This window comes from Saimiri boliviensis, chromosome 10, assembly GCF_048565385.1.
Source record: "Saimiri boliviensis isolate mSaiBol1 chromosome 10, mSaiBol1.pri, whole genome shotgun sequence".
Classification (NCBI taxonomy): domain Eukaryota; kingdom Metazoa; phylum Chordata; class Mammalia; order Primates; family Cebidae; genus Saimiri; species Saimiri boliviensis.
In genome coordinates, this window is record NC_133458.1 from 121923393 (window position 1) to 121943318 (window position 19926).

The 19926-nt window shown below is 38.8% G+C and overlaps 1 protein-coding gene across 12 annotated transcripts in view; it reads right to left on the bottom strand.

The window, feature by feature from the left end:
- Window positions 1–19926, bottom strand: part of BBS9 (Bardet-Biedl syndrome 9) — a 492396-nt gene that overhangs the window by 103959 nt on the left and 368511 nt on the right. The window lies entirely within an intron of this gene.

Genomic DNA, 19926 nt, shown 5'->3' on the forward strand with positions numbered 1-19926 from the left:
TCTTAGCCTCATCCTCATCTACAAATGAGGATGTTAATAGTCTGTCCCTTCAAGGGTTGGAGATCTATGAGAAGGGTTTAGCCCTGAGCCAATCATAGAGTAATGAGTAACAACAAAAGGAGTCTCAGGCACAGGCCTGTTTGATGATGTGGTGGGTAAAGCTGCCAGGATTACACTTTGTTTTGCCTTATCTTTCTGCTAAAGAAAAGCTGGCCAGGAGAGAGACGACCTTTGGATGCCCTGGGGGAAACTGGAATGGAGAGAAACCCTGGTGTCTCCCTCAGGTACTGGTCCCACAGTCTTGGAGTTACAGGCAGAAACAAAGGAGCTATTTGAAGAAGGATCCTGTGAGACACGGGGCCTGCCTAGAACTGCTCACTGTCCAAGTAATGGTAAATGACACAAAATGAAATAGGCCATCACCTCCACTTTTTTGGGGAACAGTGTGGCTGTGCTGCAGTGAAAACTTGCAGTGACAGCTGCAATTCTAGGAACATCAGTGCTAGGCAGGAACCTCAGCCTTGTCACAGAGAGTCCTGGCAACAGCAGGACTGGCAATGGGGAGACAACACCCTCAGGTGGGTTCAGCTAATGCTGGCAACAAGGAATATGGGGTAAAGAGCAGGAGGAGTCAGTTTAGGAGCTCCTTCTAGGCATCCCCAGGGGCTCCCAGAAATAACTGGGTAAGATCTTTATGGGGATCTGGAGGTCCTAAGAAGTACAACAAGGAAGCAAAGCATAAGTGAAGTCTGTGTGTTGCTATGAATGTGACTCCATCTGTACACAAAGGCCAGTAAGGCCTAGAGCACCAAGAGCCTGATCATCTAATACAATACTGCAGAATAGTGCAAGTCCCTTATATTAGAGGTAAGAGACCTGAGGCTAAGAGAGAAGGTTCCTCTGGAAGCCCTCATTCCATCCTCAAACATGATTTGAGCCACCATTCAAACATGCAAATCAGATGAGGTTACTCCCAAGCTTCAACTCTGATATGTTTGGTCGTGTCCCCACCCACATCTCTTCTAGTAGTTCCCATAATCCCCACGTGTTGTGGGAGGGACCCGGTGGGAGGTAACTGAATCATGGAGGCGGCTACCCTCATGCTTTTCTCTTGATAGTGAGTGAGTTCTGACAAGATCTGATGGTTTTATGTCTGGCATTTCCCCTGCTGGCACTCATTCCCTTTCCTGCTGCCCTGTGAAGAGGTTCCTTCTACAATAACTGCAAGTTTTCTGATGCCTCTCCAGCCATGCAGAACTGTGAGTCAATTAAACCTCTTTTCTTCATAAATTACCCAGTTTCAGGTATTTCTTTATAGCAGCACGAGAACAAGCTAATACAGAGGCCTAAATTCAAACACTCAGTTTGGCATTTAAGGCACTTTCTGCTCCAGCTCTTGCTCCATTGTATTCTGTTCTCATCCACCTGCACCTACTCTGTCTCTCCCTCAAGCCTCTGCACATGGCCGGAGCTCAGGCTGCCCTACTCTCCACTCTTTACCTGGCCAACTCCCACTTAATGACTTGCTCAGGTACTGCTATCCAAGGATTCCTTGGTGGGCCCTCTTGGGACTCTGAGACTTCACGCACCTAGATGCATCATAGCGCTTATCACCCTGTGATGTGATTGCTGTTTGCATATCTGGTTTTCCCTGAGAGTACCTGGAGTTCTCCACATCCCCATACTGTTCTTGGTATACAGAGGATGGTCAAAAAATAAGGACAGAGAGAAGGTGAGATATAAAACCAGGGCCTTAAATCTGAGAGGGCTTTGGAGATCTTTATGTCTAGTCTTGTGGGGTTTTCCCAGGGTTTTTTTTTTTTATATACAATAGCAAGCATCTGCCTAAGCATAGCTGTCCTCAAGATCCAAAATCACTACTTTTTGGGGCAGTTCACTCCTTTCAGGGACATGTGTAAACAATAGAAAACTATTCCCACACTGAGGCAAAGTCTATCCCATTGGCCCTTCTTCTACCCTCGAGAGCCATGCAGAATAAATCTAACCTCTCTTCCACATGACAGCCCGTTATAGCTATGAAGACAGCAATTCTGTACCCTCTCCTCCAGAATAAACATCCTAGTTCCTAGTTCTTCCTTATATAAACAGAGTTTGAAGTTTTTTCTCCATCCTGACCACTCTTCTTTGAATAGCCCCAGTTTGAAACACTTAAAAATTTATACAGCTAGGCAGAGAATCCCAAACTGACCTCAAGACACTGGGCTGCAGCTGGGAGTGTAGGTAGCCCACAGCCTTCCCTCCCTTTTTCTAGGAATTCTCCTGCCAGCCTGGCCTCCAGTTGCCTCTGCTCTCTTGGCAGTTGCCTTACACTCTTGATTCACATTGAACGCACAGACACCTAAGCCCCAGGTCTTTGCCACGCTTGCCACGTCTCTTTTAGGTTTATGCAGTTCTTTCTGTCAATCTCTCTCTATTAAGACAGAGTTTCACTCTTTTCACCTAGGCTGGAGTGCAATGGCAAGATCTCAGCTCACTGCAACCTCTGCCTCCCAGGTTCAACTGATTCTCCTACCTCAGCCTCCCAAGTAGCTGGTATTATAGGTAAGTGCCACCACATCTGGCTAATTTTTGTATTTTTAGTAGCGATGAGGTTTCACCATGTTGACCAGGCTGGTCTTGAACTCCCGACCTCAGGTGATCCACCTGCCTCGGCGTCCTGAAGTGCCGGCCTCCTGAAGTGCTGGGATAACAGGTATGAGCCACCCTGCCTGGTCTGCAGTTGGTTCTTTAGATCAAAGAGCAGACTCTACATGTTTCCACTGGAGAACTTCCCACTGACTGCCATCACTTTTCACTCTATTGGCCCATTTCTATTGACCCACCTATAGGTGTCACTAGACAAGTTAGGGAATAAATAGATGATTTTAAGCGATCTTGAAAATCCTTTCAAGAGATTCAAGAGACCTGAAAGACCATAAAACAGCTTCCTACCCCAAACTACTAAAGAATAATAAACCAATGATTGTTACAAAGACATCTCTCTACTACTACCAAAATCTAAACTAGACTAATATCTAGAATTGACTTTGTATTTCAGTAATAATGGGAAGAGGTAAATGAAGGCAGAATAGTAACCTAGACATCATTGGAGAGGACATATTTTCAATTGAAGCCATTAACAAAGGCCTCTGGCATATAAAAAGAAAAAATCCTTTGAATATAATTTGACATTTGTAAGCTCTGTGGTCATTTCAGCATTAAAATAGTTCCTACTCTCATTCATTTAGGCAAACTACTGTATCATAAATAGATTACAGTAACATATTAGATAATTTAAGTAGACATGCCATTTAGTTAATACAGAGTACTACAGAATTTCTTTTCCTAATGCCAACTTGCAGATTAAGTCAAAAATCATGCCATGTTTAGGTATGTGGCATGGATATTTCTTTAATATAAATGAGGTGTGATGCCAATGATTCAGAAAGATTGCCACTAAAATCCAGAGTTATTACATGGAGGGCCTGAGTTGCTACCTAAATTCAAATATAAGAATATTTGTGATACAAAAGAAGAGCCTTTGACAAGTTTGTTAAATAAAAATGCAATGTGATAATTCACTGATCAAACATGTAACAAACTTACCTATGGAAATATGAAATAAAACTGTGAAATGAATCTCAGGTGTGAGAAGTACCTTAAAGGTAAGCTATTTTAAACACCTTCTTGGTATTTGAGTCTGTTACCATTATTCATAGCCCTTAAATTGGTAAGGTTAATGTTCAGTTTTAATGTCTAAATACACACACATAGTACATGCACATACCTAACCTTTATCCTTTAAAGATGAATATCAATCATATGAATATTTTTGTCTTACATTGTGAGAGTAAAAGAAAATCTTAATTTGGGAAATATAGCACTAAAAATTTCTGGAAGGAAATTGAGCATGTGCTCTTCAGTGAGAACTGGTTTTTTTAATAGTTCTCAAATCCACAATTTGCTGTAAATACCAGGTTGACCTGTGTATGGCTTTTAGAAAACAATATTGGTCGGGGAGTGGGAGGGCGCTCGGGGAGGGAAGGAGGAAAGGAAGAAAGGAGGGAAGGGAAGGAAGAGAAGGAGGGAGGGAGGGAAGGAGAAACGGAGTGAGAGAGGGAGGGAAGGAGAAAGGGAGTGAAAGAGGGAAGGAAGGAAGGGAGGGAGGGAGGGAGGGAGGAAGGAAGGAAGGGAGAGAGGGAGGGAGGGAGGGAAGGAAGGGGAGGAAGGGTGGGTTAGTTAAATATACATGTTACTTTATTTTATCCTGCCCACTGCCCTTGTCATTATTGGAAATTAACTTATCCACCGGGTTTGTGGTATTTTTTGGTTTACTTTGTCTAGTTTAGTATTGGTAACTGGTTTTCCTTTGTTCACAGACTTTGGCTTTACCCAAGTCTTCTACCAGAGCCCTTGCCTTGGGAGCCTGCTTAAAGTGTCACTTCCTGATAGATAGCTGCCTAGCTGCTGCAAGATCCCTCTAAGGAACTAGACCCAGGGGCTGAGGCCCTGCCTGCTACCTGCTTCCACATCTTGCCAGCCTGTGCAGAGGCTCCTATGCTGCACGCTGGTCTCAGATGCCTTTGTGTACCAGTGTGATGCCTGGTGTGTCCTGTTTCTCTGAGCCAGTTCTTTAAATTTCAAGGACCTGGCCTTGCCTAGTCTGCTCTTCCTGAGTAAAGTCAGCTTAGCTATGCTTTTTGCTGTCTAGAGACTAGACAGCCACAGCTGAATTTCTGATTGCTTTGCTCTACCTACCCTGCTAGTCTCCACTGATCAACAGGCCTAAATACTAGATCAAGCAAGTGGCTTATCCGAAACAGTAAGATGCAGAAAGTTTGACCACATTTGTAAAATTAATTTCCTTGGGTATCAACCAAAGAAAAAAATAAACAGAAAGTATTCCCATGAATACTGTGAATAAACAGAAAGTATTCCCATGAATACCTGTGAATCAAAACAGCTGAGTTAAAGACAGCTGTCCCGAGGCTCCTGGGTTCTGACTTAACCTCATTCACCTCAACTGCCCCTTCATTATGTGATCTTAGATAATTCATTTCATCTCTCTAGGGTACATAGGAGGTCTCCGCAAAACAAGAATAACACTATTCCTTATGCCAATCTTATACTGTGTAAGTGATACTGCACTCTGAAATCTTAAGTGGAAGATACTATGAAATAAGCAAATATATTCACTCTTACTATTTTTAAAATCAGAAAATAGAAATATGTCATTGAAATCTAAAGTTCCAAGTAGTATCCTTAAACTTTTTTTCAAACAAATTATAAATTCCTGCAAACCTATGTTTATAATAGAAACACTACCACATCCTTAACTACAGTGGTATAGGGAAAACCCACAAAATGCCACGGTAGCATTTATTACCAAATGTGCACAGTTAACTTTAAGGGAGAGAGAAAAGGTTAAAAAACAAGACAGAAACAAACAAAAAACCATGAGACCTGTTAAAAGAACAAATGGAGATTTTGTAGTAGGAGTCCAGATTTCAACTGAAATGAGAAGACTCTTAGAAATGGTCCATCTTGCATTACATATTTGAAGGTGAAACAACCTTCATATCATATTCATTTATCTTAATAACAAACTGTATTAATGGGAAAAATATTCCTCTTCAATTGATGTAAAGGATTCACAACGAAGAGTCTTTGGTATTTATAATTGACCAACAGAGCATTATGGTTATTATTACTTTGCATCGTATTATATGGAATTGTATTAGATTATACTTAAATATGCTAAAGTGAATCATATAATGGGTCACTGTATAAACTGCAGAACAAATAAAATTTTGTACTTTAATTCTAAATTAAATATCTTGGAATATATAGGGCCTTTTCAGGAATTATCTGAAATAATTATCTGAAATAATCTATTACCAGATTATTTCCAAATATTCTTTGCCTGATTGTAATCAGTGAAATCTCCCTGTCATGCAAAGAGGGCTCAGAATGTTGAGCAATTCGCCTTTGAAAAATTAAAACAGCTCTTTGAACCTAAAATAGAAACTAAAATAAAAATGAAAGCAAGTTGTATGGTCTACATGGCATCTTAAGTTTAAAATCGCATTCAATGTTTTTATAAAATAAAGCACTGAAAAAAATCAGCTTTAATTTTTTCAAGTCATCATAAAATGAATAAAATTCCACACGTAATCTACTAACTCTCAAACTCTCATTTGCCAATATCATTCCTTTTTATTTTAAACGAAAACAATTTATTGGACTTTTGCAATTCTCCGTATCTTTTTCACAATTCACAAACTGTAAAATTTAATTGAGGTTTCAACCAAAAGTAGACCAGTGTGCAGGCTTATCCATACCATTTTGTAAAAACTCAAGCATATTGCCTCCTATCGGATCAAAATCTAAAACCTCTTTAACAAATACGAGCTAAGAGACCTTCAGAGAGTTTGGCTGCAGTGCAAGCAGAAAGCACAAAGTGGCTGCAAACCAACCCACTCTGACCCTTTTTGTAAGCTTATGTTTTGCCACGAACATTTATATTTGACCTGTACTCTCATTCCAACTCCAATTCTTTAGATGGAGGAACACAAAGTAGATTACCTGAATTATTATAAAACTTGATCCTGGATGGAGATCATGAGCTTTAAAACAAAGCAAAATATGAATGATGCCTGGTGGAGCCAGTCACCTTGACTAAGCTTTAAAGTTTGCTTCAGGCAAAAGCTTCCCACTACCTGCGCTACTCAGAAGCAACTTATAAAAAAAGAAAAATTAAAGACTGGAAAATCAAATTCATAATGCAATTCCAGGGGAAAGCTGTTCCTAGTGGTGGTATATTACATTACTTGGACCAGATTTCCCACTGAGAACAACTGGAAAAGAATATATGAAAATCATTCCTTTAAAGGCACAGGAAAGCTAACAAGATAGTGGTAAATCACTAGGTCAGGATCCAGTGGACAATAGAGGCCCAAGAAAGATGAGCCCTGAGTTTAAGGCTGCCTTTTCCCCTGTGGTCATTAGCTATGTAGCCTAACATGCAACACTGAGCCTTCACTTAGTCACCATCTCACACTACGACTTGTACTTATTTACATATTTCCACAAAAGGGGCAGTATGGGTCATGAAAGTACGTTGGATTAGAAGTCAGAAGACCTCAACTGTAGCTTTATGTCTCTGGGAAAATTTAACCTTTAAACATAAGCTTAATGTCTCTGGAAAAATTATTTTAGTTTCCTGTATCTCATTTTCCTTCCCAGGACAGTATTTCCCTTGCCAGGTGCTTATTAACATCTAGGTAGTTAATTCCATACCATTATTCTTACCTGTGAGAGTTGTCTCTAAAGTTTATCTTTTTTGTGTGGGTTCACACGAATAACAGCAGCAGAAATAGCAGCAACAACAGGAGTAAAAACTATTTAGGACCTCTTACGTGCTAGAAAATGTGCTGAGAATCTTACAAATATTATTTCATTAATTCTTTCCACCACCCTATGGACGGGTATTATAACTTCCAACTGAGGATCTAGATGTAAGGTACTTCACTGAAAATGACATAATTATTAAAAGTGGGAGCTGTAATATAATCCAGGACTATGCAGCTGTAAATACCACACTTAACCACTGTGGCACAGAGCCTTTCTTTCCCATTTCATTGTGTTTGTCTTTCAGTCTATTGTCATTAGATCTGCTTAGGCTCTTTTTACTTTCTGGGCTTCAGAAATGACTTCTCCCAGAAGATTCATGGTCACAATGAACATATTCACGGAACCAAAATTTAAATCAGCTTCTTTATCCAAATGAATGATATGCATATAATTAAATGAGATGTTACTGCATAACAATTAAAAAAAAGCAAAATGCTCTATGCCAGTTTGGTTGGGCCAAACTTTTTATAAGAGTCCACCAAAGCTTTTAGCACCTCTACAGACTACTGTAACTGATATATGGTTATAGCCAGGCGTCCCCAAACTTTTTACATAGGGGGCCAGTTCACTGTCTCTCAGACCGTTGGAGGGCCGCCACATACTGTGCTCCTCTCACTGACAACCAATGAAAGAGGTGGTCCTTCCTGAAGTGTGGCGGGGGGGCTGGATAAATGGCCTCAGGGGGCTGCATGCGGCCCGCGGGCTGTGTTTGGGGACGCCTGGTTATAGCCTTTGGAAACCATGGCTCCCGAAAACACAACAATGGTCAGACATGATTCTAATGAATCTGAAATACAAACACTCATTGCAGGCACTCATCACTGAGAACAGGTGGAGCAGCCATTCCTATTACCAAGACATAACACATGGTGGGGTCACATAAGACTCAAGTGTCCATATATTTGACAGAGTCTGGGGAAAACTTTATTGCCACCTAGGATAAGAGAAGAGCCACGTGAGTAAGCTAAAGGTATCAACTCCTCTCCTGAAAATGCTGTGCTCTTAATAATCTCAAAGAACAAGGAATGACTAAACTCTGGGGGAAAAAAGTGTCTAAAAATATATGAGATCACTGATTTAAGTGAAAAGCACTACAGGTTTTTTCTTCTTTGTTTTTCTCTCCTCCCTTTAATTACTTGGGATTATTCAGGGCCACCCAGAAACTTCACTATCTTAGGATATGGCTATTTATTTCTCTCTTGATTGGGACCTCCAGTGGGTAGGAAACAGCTCCCGAAGGTCCACATGCTAAATTTCTATTTCTATTTTCTTCAAATAGAAATCAAGTCTGGAGAAAAAAAATATTTAGAATTGCATCTGGAATGACAGAGCTGTACATCATTCAATGCTAGTGTCATTTTTCACAGCTATCAAGCTAAGATAACAGTAGGAGAGCAGCACAAATCTCAAAACTGTAGAGTAATAGTGATGAAGTATATGTTTACCCACACGTTCATCCTAATTGTAAATATTGTTGTCTATTAAAGTATAAATTTGAGTCTATACAGTCATTTATTTATTTTGAAAATATTTACTTAGAGCCAACTAGTACAAGACACACTAAATACTGTGTTATTTTTTCCAAAAAGGTGAATCAGATATGCATCTACCCTAAAGTAGCTTACACTCAAGTGATATATTACAATATACACAAAAATATAATGGCGTAGAAAATGGAATGCACTCAGAGAGAGGTAAAGTTCTTTAGTAATTATTTCTTTTAGCTCCCATGCCCTAGCCCCCATCCTAGAACAATAACAAGAATTATTTGTCAAATAAAAGTTATTCACGACAGAAAGGTTTATACAATAATGTAAATATAAATAATATAAAACATTCCCAACAGTTTTGTATAAAAATTAATTATGATTAGCCAGGCACGGCAGTGGGCACCTGTAAACCCAGATACTCGGGAGGCTGAGGCAGAAAATTGCTTGAACCTGGGAGGTGGAGGTTGCAGTGAGCCAAGATTGCGCCACCGCACTTCCGTCTGGATGAGACTCTGTCTCAAAATATATATTTATTTTAATTATATAGTTTGAGTTTGTTTTAGTGTTATATGAAGCAAATCAAAAGTTGATTAAATTTGCCAGCATTTTTTGGTATAGGCTTGAGCATAGGCACAAATAACTATAAAGTGTAAATCTACATTTATACTTGTTAAATAGTCACATTGGAGAAGAGTAAAAATTCAGTATGATCACTTGGTTTAAAGTTATTCCATTGAGTCAGACTGTTCATTTTTGTGAGGCCCCTTAGTTTGGGTTCAAATCTTGCCTCTGTTATTTTCTCAGTGTGGGGCCTTGGGTTTATTTCCTCATCTATAAATTGGACCTAATAGTCCTGAGACAAAGATACAAAGCATAAGTAGTTGACTTGAGAGCCTAGCCAAGAAGTGCCAATGGGGAGTGGAGAAGTGAGATGAAAAGTGGAGAGAAAGCAATAAAGGGTATGCTGTTGAGCAGCAACCAGTGCTAACTCCTGCCAGAGAACTGTGGGGGATGGTGTATAACACAACTCTCACACTTACCCTGCATAAAGGACGAGGAGTCTGGGTATTAATCTACTAAGTCTGTCAGTCATTGGCTGAGCATGGTGGCTATGTAGCCTCTGCCAAGCAGGGACAGTCCTCAGGCAAAAGCACTGCAGGTGTTGAGCAGGTGGAAGCATTCAGGAATGGTGAGAGGTTAAGAGATAGGTGTGAGACACGCATAGCATGTGCTACCACCTCCTACTTCAAAGGGACAATAGTAAGGATTAAATGAAATAACATATGTAAATCCTTGATCAATGCCTAGCACATAATAATGCTCAATAAAAGTTAATTTTCTTACATTCCTTTGGCATATCTTATTTGGGTGTGTGTTTAAATTCCTCTCTCATTTTCTTTACAAAACAGAGAAATCTAATTAGTGAAATTCACTGGACTTAGTTCTAAGACTGCTAACCAATGTTTATGACCTTGAATTCAGATCCAATAGATTAGAAAGCAACTAACAACTGCCATTAAACAATACAAGTTAGATTTTACTTCTCAGGCAGCTGGAAAGTTTTACCACTCCAAATGCAGAAAATGAAACACATTCCTGCTAACACTGTCAGTGATTTCATCCACAAACTTTTTTTTTAATTGCATTTTAGGTTTTGGGGTACATGTGAAGAACATGCAAGATTGTTGCAATAGGTACACACATGGCAGTGTGGTTTGCTGCCTTCCTTCCCCTCACCTATATCTGTCATTTCTCCCCATGCTATCTCTTCCCACCTCCCCACACCCCCCCATCCCTCCCCCATTTCCCCCCAACGGACCCCAGTGTGTAGTGCTCCCCTCCCTGTGTCCATGTGTTCTCATTGTTCAACACCTGCCTATGAGTGAGAACATGAGGTGTTTGATTTTCTGCTCTTGTGTCAGTTTGCTGAGAATGATGGTTTCCAGGTTCATCCATGTCCCTACAAAGGATACCAACTCATCGTTTTTGATGGCTGCGTAATATTCCATGGTGTATATGTACCACATTTTCCCTATCCAGTCTATCATCGATGGGCATTTGGGTTGGTTCCAGGTCTTTGCTATTGTAAACAGTGCTGCAAGGAACATTCGTGTGCATGTGTCCTTATAGTAGAATGATTTACAATCCTTTGGATATATACCCAGTAATGGGATTGCTGGGTCAAATGGGATTTCTATTTTTAGGTCCTTCAGGAATCGCCACACTGTCTTCCACAATGGTTGAACTAATTTACACTCCCACCAACAGTGTAAAAGTGTTGCTATTTCTCCACACCCTCTCCAGCATCTGTTGTCTCCAGATTTTTTAATGATCGCCATTCTAACTGGTGTGAGATGGTATCTCAATGTGGTTTTGATTTGCATTTCTCTAATGACCAGTGATGATGAGCATTTTTTCATATGTTTGTTGGCCTCCTGTATGTCTTCTTTTGTAAAGTGTCACAAACTCTTATTCATTGCTGTGGATGAGATGATCTGTGTTCACTCGGTTCTCAAAAACTACTTATCAGTGAGCTCTAATCCTCAATTTCCTATGTTATGCAATAGACACAATTTAAAATGATAGCAATAGAGACTCAATCTTCATTACTTTCCACCGTTTATATATGCCTTTCTCATCAAAAAGCAACAACTGGTAAGATTTTTCCTATGTACTGTATACGAAATGTGCTTCTAGTCAAAAACACCTACTCCAAGACGGGAAGTCATGGACTTGCCTTTTTCTATAACATCCTGTCCCCAATTCAAACCACTCACAAAATTCCCCCTTAATAAAAAAGACTATAAATACAATTTCTTTACTCTGTGCTTACAAATATGTTCCATCAATTCTAGGACATTTCTCCCTCACATCTCAGAAGTACAGCTGTTTCTTATACTCAGTGGTATATGACTCTGGCTTCCAGGTTCCGGTCATGCTATAGTTTTCATTGCCTGAGTATGTACAGCCTTTATCTTTGCTGTTCATATCATGCCATGTCCACTGACTTTGTGCAATGTTAATACTCCCCATTGAACTAATTACCATTTAAGTTATCTTTTAAAACTACACCAGACTTATCATTGAGCAAAAAAGTTACTATGCGCACAGAAAAGTATGGAAGTAGTGTAGCTAGAAGTATAAAGTTGAAATGAGTGAGGCAAACATTCATGACTGAAGAATCACCACAATTTCATATTTTTTCACAAAGCAAAAGCAAAGAAAGCTTTCCAGGATGTAAGATAAGATACACACACAGAAATTACTATCCTATGTCAAGGACAAGCAATACAACTAAGGTCAGGAAAAACTGTCAAACCCCTGAAATAGATGTGGTTTGATTAATTAATGTATCGTACAGGACTATTGTTAGAGCATTAAACACCAATTTGCCTAAAATTTCTTGCTGACTTTGGAGAGAGACTGCTTAACTTCAGGCAACACAGAGTTGAACTGAGGAGGAAAAATGAAGTTTTGAGTTTAGTCAAAAAGGAAAATTTTTGAAAGGATATCAAAGACTCAGAAAAAAGAAATTGTGAAGGCAGTAGTGGCACACTCAAGAAATGCTGCATGAACAATGATCTTTGTAGTATACAGGACAATGCTACATGGAAAAACACAGCAGTGAGCTGCAGTTTAATAACCTGTCATGATTTAGGGGAATGAAACTTTGAATATGAAGAAGTTTCAGGGATACCTTACTCAATTTATGTTGCTTGTATCTTTCTTATTCAGGTACAAGAGTAATGTCTGATAAAATTTATGTCTAAATAAGTCTAAGAGAGCTCTTTCAATAATAAAAAAATTTAAGTGATAAAAATATGTAATAATTTAATTGGCAGCATTTGGGTTTTACATTTTCCTGATTCATCCACAAAGCAATGCCATAACTTAAAGTAGATGGCATCTTATTGCTGAAATACAGTGACAACAATAACTACTTACTGGATGCCTGTCACATGCCAGACACCATATTTGGCACTTCATGTACATTATCTCAATTAGTCCTTACAAAGCTTTAAGACATATATAAAGAGCGTCCTTGTGAAACCTGCACACCCTTGAAAAGTAGGTGCCAAACAGGGTCACGCATGTAATGCAGTTTTTACAGCATTTAGCACCTCTGTATTATTGTTATTATAACTGTCTTCAAAATGATATAGATAATTAAGCACCAAAATCGTGAATCTGAAATGACAGTGAGGAGATCCCAGGGAAACTAAATGTGCGGTTTAATTCATTAAGACCAAACAAGCAACGCCATTTTTAGTTACTTTGTGTGAGCAATATAATTTGGATATATATTTGCACATATTATTCAAGGAGAAAAAAACTTACATATTTTTTCACTCAATGTTTATTAAGTTACAGTACCAAAAGCTAGTGAAGGCTGGATTCTATAAATTTTTTTAAAGTATAGGAAAGGATATACCTGAAACATAGAAAGAAATTCCCTCTGTAACAGCCCTTATCCTAACCCTGTGAAAGAGGTGAACCTGTGGTTCTGAGCACCTTGGACATGGCAATTCCTCATTCTGCACAGACTGTGTTTTCCATCAAACTCCAGTTACCCCTTCATGAGGAAGGCACTAGGGAACTGTGTTCATTAACTTTCTTAATGTCCTGTTCCTCTTCTGTACCATTTTTTACTGGCTCAGTAAGAATACAAAAAGAAAGCAACGTGAAATCAAATCTGAATGGCCACTCTCACCTCTACAAAGCAGAACCATTCCTTGGGGAATAGTCTAGTACACCTCTGTACAGATAAGGAAACCAATACTCTGTCAATTTACCACTTGCTTAGGACACACAGCTAGCTAAGTATATGTTTCAAAAGGGATTTGAACCCCAGTCTGACCTAATTCTATTCAACTGATATACTACAATTTATATTTTTCAACTATTAGCTTTTAGGTTGCCTTTAGTACTTCATAATTCTAAATATAAACATTATGGTACCAAATGGATTTTAGTTTACTACTTTTAGTGCATTAAGTTAGATGACTGATGCCAAGTATAAGATTAGTTTCATGACTGACATTTTCCTAGAGGACTCTCAGGAAAGACATCAGAAGTAAGTGGGCACGTCTATTTCACCATATGTCTGTCAGCACTAATTTATTAACAAATTTGGCCAAATCAATATAGGCAAAGTGTACCTAACAGTCGCTTCACTTGTATATATTCATCACCGGTAAGATTGGAAATTTTTGTGTTTACTGACTTGAATTATGAGGATATGTGAATGAACATGTATATGAATATATATTTATGGTGGTTTGACTATAATCTATCTATACCTTTAAACATCTGTATGGGAGAGACCAGGTTTTGCTCTTATAAAACACAAAAATATTTGAGATATCTTAGAAAAAGGGGAGGGGGGAACAGAGGTAGTATGCTTCCTTTTCAAAAAGTGATTTAAAACTACACAGTTGTTGGACAAGAATCTGTAATTATGTGAGACATTATGAAAATCAATGGAGTATCAAGCAATATTTATATACAACCATATGTTTAATTGCTTTAATTTTGTCAGGATGTGGAAGAATCTTTCCTTATATTTATTAGAATATAGGAAAAGTACATGTAATAATTTGAGTATTTAATGAGAACTAAATTGCATCACACCCTCCTAGTGAAATTCACAAGAGAATGGAAGCCAGAATAAAGAGGGAGGAAATGAACACTGATTTACCTCTTAAAGAGGACAGATAGAGGGGTAGACAGGGGGCACAATTTTAAGTGAAAAAAATCCTTCTTCACTCTGACTTAAAGGAAGATTTGTGTACCCATGGTTCAACTTTCCCAGTGGGGATCCAGGGAGTCACAGAAAATGAACTTTAGTAATGAGATATGGCAGAGCCAAGGGACTGAAAGTTCTCAAGGCCTGACCCTGCAGTTCAATCTGAACAGGAGCCAGAAGAGCCATGTAAAGTGTGTACACAGGTGTGTGATGGGAGAGCACTGGGCTGTGAGTCCAGCAAAGATGTGGGGGGTACACCAATGCAGAGACACAGGCAAAAAGGCTACTTTGGATGCCAACACAGAAAGTCAGGTGGAAAAACAGGGCCTGAGTCAAGGGGCTTTCCCAGAAACATTTCCAAGTGAACAACAGCAGGCCAGGGAGATGAACCGAACATAGAGATGCACGGAGACACAGAGCCACATGTGGTCCACAGCACAAAGGCCGAGTTGGATTTAAAGGAAGGAAAGCCAGCAATTTCCATGTATATGTTTCTAAAACAGTGTACTGTGACAGAAATGTCAAAATCCTATCTTTGTAATTAGTAGATCAAACTAGGTCAGGGAAAGGCATTTTAAGAAAACTGAATTAATATAAACATGCCTCTAGCCAGGAATCAAATTGGTAATCATTATGAGGTTGATGATGATCACTATTTTCCTCACTGTGATCATTTGTATTTAATTATCACATTATTCACATTCAAATCCTACTTTATTTCACAGAGGATTTGAAGAGGCATACAGAGAAAGTGAGGCTTCAATTAATTCTTTATTAATTTAGTATCCTTGTTTTAAAATACATAAATATCAAATGTGTCCATTAAAGCACCATTCAATATTTGATATAAAGAAAGTTTTTAAAATTACACATCACAACTTTTGCATTGTATTCTATTTGACTTCTATCCTATACTATATTCTATAGTATTTTCAACTATTTCACTTTTTCAAAGCAGCAAGAAAACCATCAGAAAGGCTCTAAGATATATTATATTCAACTCTAGTGAGGCAGATTATTATACAATTAAGTAATATCAGTTGCATCTCACTAGCAACAATACGGAGTATGTGGTCATTATAATATGAAACTAATTCTTTCATGTTTCTCTTGCTGGCTAAGATCATGGGAATTACCAAAATATTTACTTTCTGCACTGTGTTCCCATAGACAATTATAATTGAGATGATACTTTTAACAGTCATAAAGGCAGACTTAATACTGACAGCAGACTTCCTCCTTTTGTTTGCCTTTTAAGAAGAGGTCATTAATAATGGTAATGATTAGCTATTGCAGTCATCACTCAATCCAGACAGCAAGCACAATGGCCCTTACATCAAATCTGACCTATGACGTAGAAGTCTTTAAACCTTTAAGTGAGCCTTGATAAGTCCCTCCACACAACAGCATTTCCTATTATAAACATCTGTTTTCTCACATGAACCATGTTGAACATGTTAAAAATAAGTTTCTCTTTCCATATCAGTTTATAAAAGAGATAATCAATCAAAAAATAAGGCTGAAGGCCCAAGTCTCCTTCCTCCACTGATGTAAATTTCCATCCTAACTTTCCCAGGGGATTTTTAAGTTTGGTACTAGGAAAGGTTACTATTAAACCCTTAATAACACAATAAAGATTTCCTTCCTCAAATTATAGATAATATCTATTAAAGACATTGAATGTACTTTAAAAGAAAAGAAAAACTCAGGCATAATGCTATACCATGTGCTAATCTTCCTTCAAAGTCTAAGATTCTATGCAATCAGGTCCCCAAACCAGTGCACTATAGCTCTTTTCATTAGAGATTCCTCAGGAGTCAGGTGAGCATAAATGAATATTAGAACAGAAGTCTGATACAGCCAATTTGGAAATATCAACACTGCTCCTCCTTGTTCTCTTGCCATAGGCTGGATGAAAAATCTTAGTCATCTAAGCTATTTACTGAGATAATCAGAAGCAGATTTGTACAGAGATCAGGAAGGGCAAAGAAGATTCATCTATACACCAACTCCAAGTGACAGTGACCACCTAAAATGCTGTATTCAAAGGATTCTGAGACCATGTGCTGGCTCAACAGAAAAAAATTCATCATGGTTACAATGTTTACCAAGGCCACATGGCGAATAGGAATAGCAGCACTTGTGCCAGCTTCTTGCCTCTCTTACATGCATATATCTCCCCAGAGAAGTTTCTTGTTCCTAAAAGTGTCTGGTTATTGCACATATGACCAGGCTGAACCTAGAATACCACACGAGTACTGCAAATGCAAACACCATGGTATAACTTAATGTCAGTACCCTACCCTACTTTCATAAGTTCGTTAAAATGTGCTCAGGTGGTTAACTCAACTGATAAGATGCTTTTTCTCTTGGTGACTGACAGTGCTATACAACAGAACTTTCTGCCATGACGGAAATGTCCTAAATCTGGGTTCTCCAATGTGGTAGCCACTTATTCACATGTGGCTATTGGGTAGCTGAAATATATCCAGTGAGTTTTAAATTTTGTTTCTTTTTAATTATTTTTTATTATAAGTTCCAGGGTACATGTGCAGAACGTGCAGGTTTGTTACATAGGTATACACGTGCCTCGGTGATTTGCTGCATCCATCCCTCCATCATCTACATTAGGTATTTCTCCTAATGTTAGCCCTGCCCAATAACCCCATCCCCTGCTATCCCTCCCCTAGCTCCCTGAACCCCTGCCAGGTCCCAGTTTGTGATGTTCCCCTCCCTGTGTCCATGTGTTCTCACTGTTCGACACCCACTTAGAGTGAGAACATGCGGTGTTTGGTGTTCTGTTCTTGTGTCAGTTTGCTGAGAATGATGGTTTCCAGGTTCGTCCATGTCCCCATAAAGGATATGAACTCATCATTTTTTATGACTTCATAGTATAAATTTCATGTGGCAAAGGGCTACCATATTAGGCAGCACAGGACTAGAATATTTGCTTGCAATGTTGAAGTAAATCCATAGAGGATTGGCTCTAAGTCTGTGTTCCTTACGACGCATGCTATGTGCCTAGAACACTGCTCAAGACATAGTATGTGCTAAGACATTCATTGAATGAATCAATGAGTGAAGAGATCTGTCCTATCAGGCCATCCTGAAGTACGGATGGTTTTGCAGCTTTTGGCTTCTGTGCAGCATGATTAGAGGGAAATGCATATAATATTACAATTAAACACTCTCTCAGACTCAAACCAGTAACACAGCCCTCACTGAACTTAGCAGATAAAGTATTTTCTACTGAGCTTCAAGCAGATAGAGGGTCAATCGAGACATGTTTAAATTCTGCATTGAGAATTCAAATATCTTGAAATATCCCCAGCCCCTAACCTGAAAGATATGAAAACAATTTATTTTAAAATTGCCCAATCTGATACTCTGCTAGAACATTATTTTGGTAACACTTCTTTATCATCACAGGAATATGGTAGGGACAATACTAGGTTATCAAACAGAGCCAAGTTTAAGAGCTTTTTTTTTTTTTTGGAGACACCAATTAGAGTATTTACTATTCTTCTATAATGAAAAGGGGTATCCCCACAAAAACACATCTGGCACATATAACTTTGAGCACCTTTAAAATTTACATATAACAGTGTGCCATACCAGCATTTATTTGTCCCAAAATAGTATTGAGGAGTGACAAAAAGGGAAAGGCATTATTAAAGAGACAGATCAAAGACAATGATTAATTCTGTTCCAAAAGCAATGGCATTTTAAACAAAATACTACTGACAATATAGTGTGGAGAACACTACTTTTCATTAGCAATAGCACATTCTAAATATTTTTGAATTGCGAACCTGATGTCATTAGGAAGAAAATACTCCAGAGTTGGCTATTGCATTCAGGATGCCTTTTAACACATGCCATCAAAATAACAAGTCATTATGCAGTGCTGTTTGAAACATAAACAAAACATCTTCTGAGCACTTTCTTTTACCTCTGAATACTTGTGGGACATGTGACCTTGAGCTGAGAGGCTCTTCTGAAAATGTTGTCCACATGTCTAAAGTTCTCCCCCTCACATGTGTACTCTGCCATCCACCCTCAACCAAACCATCTAAATTACATTCAGATTTTTGTGGTATCATAATAACTTCAATATGGAATATATTTTCAACATTCTGGTAAGAGACTCCTTTCTTCCCTGCCTCACCCTTCTTCCAAGTTATTTCAGGTTTGCATATTTCATTTTCACATCTCAGTGGGATACCCATCACATAACATTTATTTGTGAGGTCTAAAGGCATAACGTGGGGGATTGTGAACTAGCATGTCAAAACCACATACTGCATGCGTATGTCTTAAAGAATGAAAAAGGATTCCTTTTTTTCAAGACGTATAAGCTGTCTCAACAGTATAAGTCTAAAGCGAATACCACAACCTAATTAAAGATGAAGAGCGTAATAAGCAGTATTAAAATGTCTTTTTTGATTCATTCTTCTCCAAGTTATGTTTTTATCAAATGTCTTGTCTCATTAATGACTCCAAAGACATAATGAGTATACATACCTTCTAATCTCACCAAATTCAGAAGAGAGTTGAAAGAATTTTCTTCTATATATTTTGGGGGCTATGACAGTGGAGAATGTACAGGCAGGAGAGAAAGGGGCTTTCAGAAGAGACTAAGTCCATTCACCTGCATGCAGGGATAAGCATGCTTATATATTCCTAGACAAATAAGACTTTTTAAAGATCTCTCAAGTAAGGAATACCACAATCTCTTCTGGGTACCAATTCCTACATTTAGAACATTTATTTCTAGAAAGGTCTTCCTTTGAGCCTACCCATGCTTGAGGGCCACCTTCATGAGCATTCAAGCTCTGCAGTAACAAAGGGGCTCATGCTCAGAAAGACCACCTACCAGCCCTGCCTGGCTTAATGTTTTGTCATCGTCTTGAAATTTTTAATAATTTTACCTCCAAACTTGTTTCCTAAGTGAACTCTGATGGAGCAATGAAGCGTGTGTATAAAAAGGGAAGATATATGCAGTATGCATGCCCTCTTCTCCTTTCTGCCTCATTCACATGGAGCCCCAAGAGCTCCGAATTCCTGTGGCCCCACGCTGAGTACGGGTTCGGGAAGACTCAAAGCAAGTACAAGGCAGGCATGTTACCTCTAGACTGATTAAGTGGGGACACTGAAAGCCCTGAGAGGCTTTCCATGAGAACCAGACACATTTTGAATGAAGAGGGAAGGCAACAGATTCAAAGCAAAAGGAATGACTGAAGAAGCCTACTGTATCTTTTCTTACTCCTGTTACTT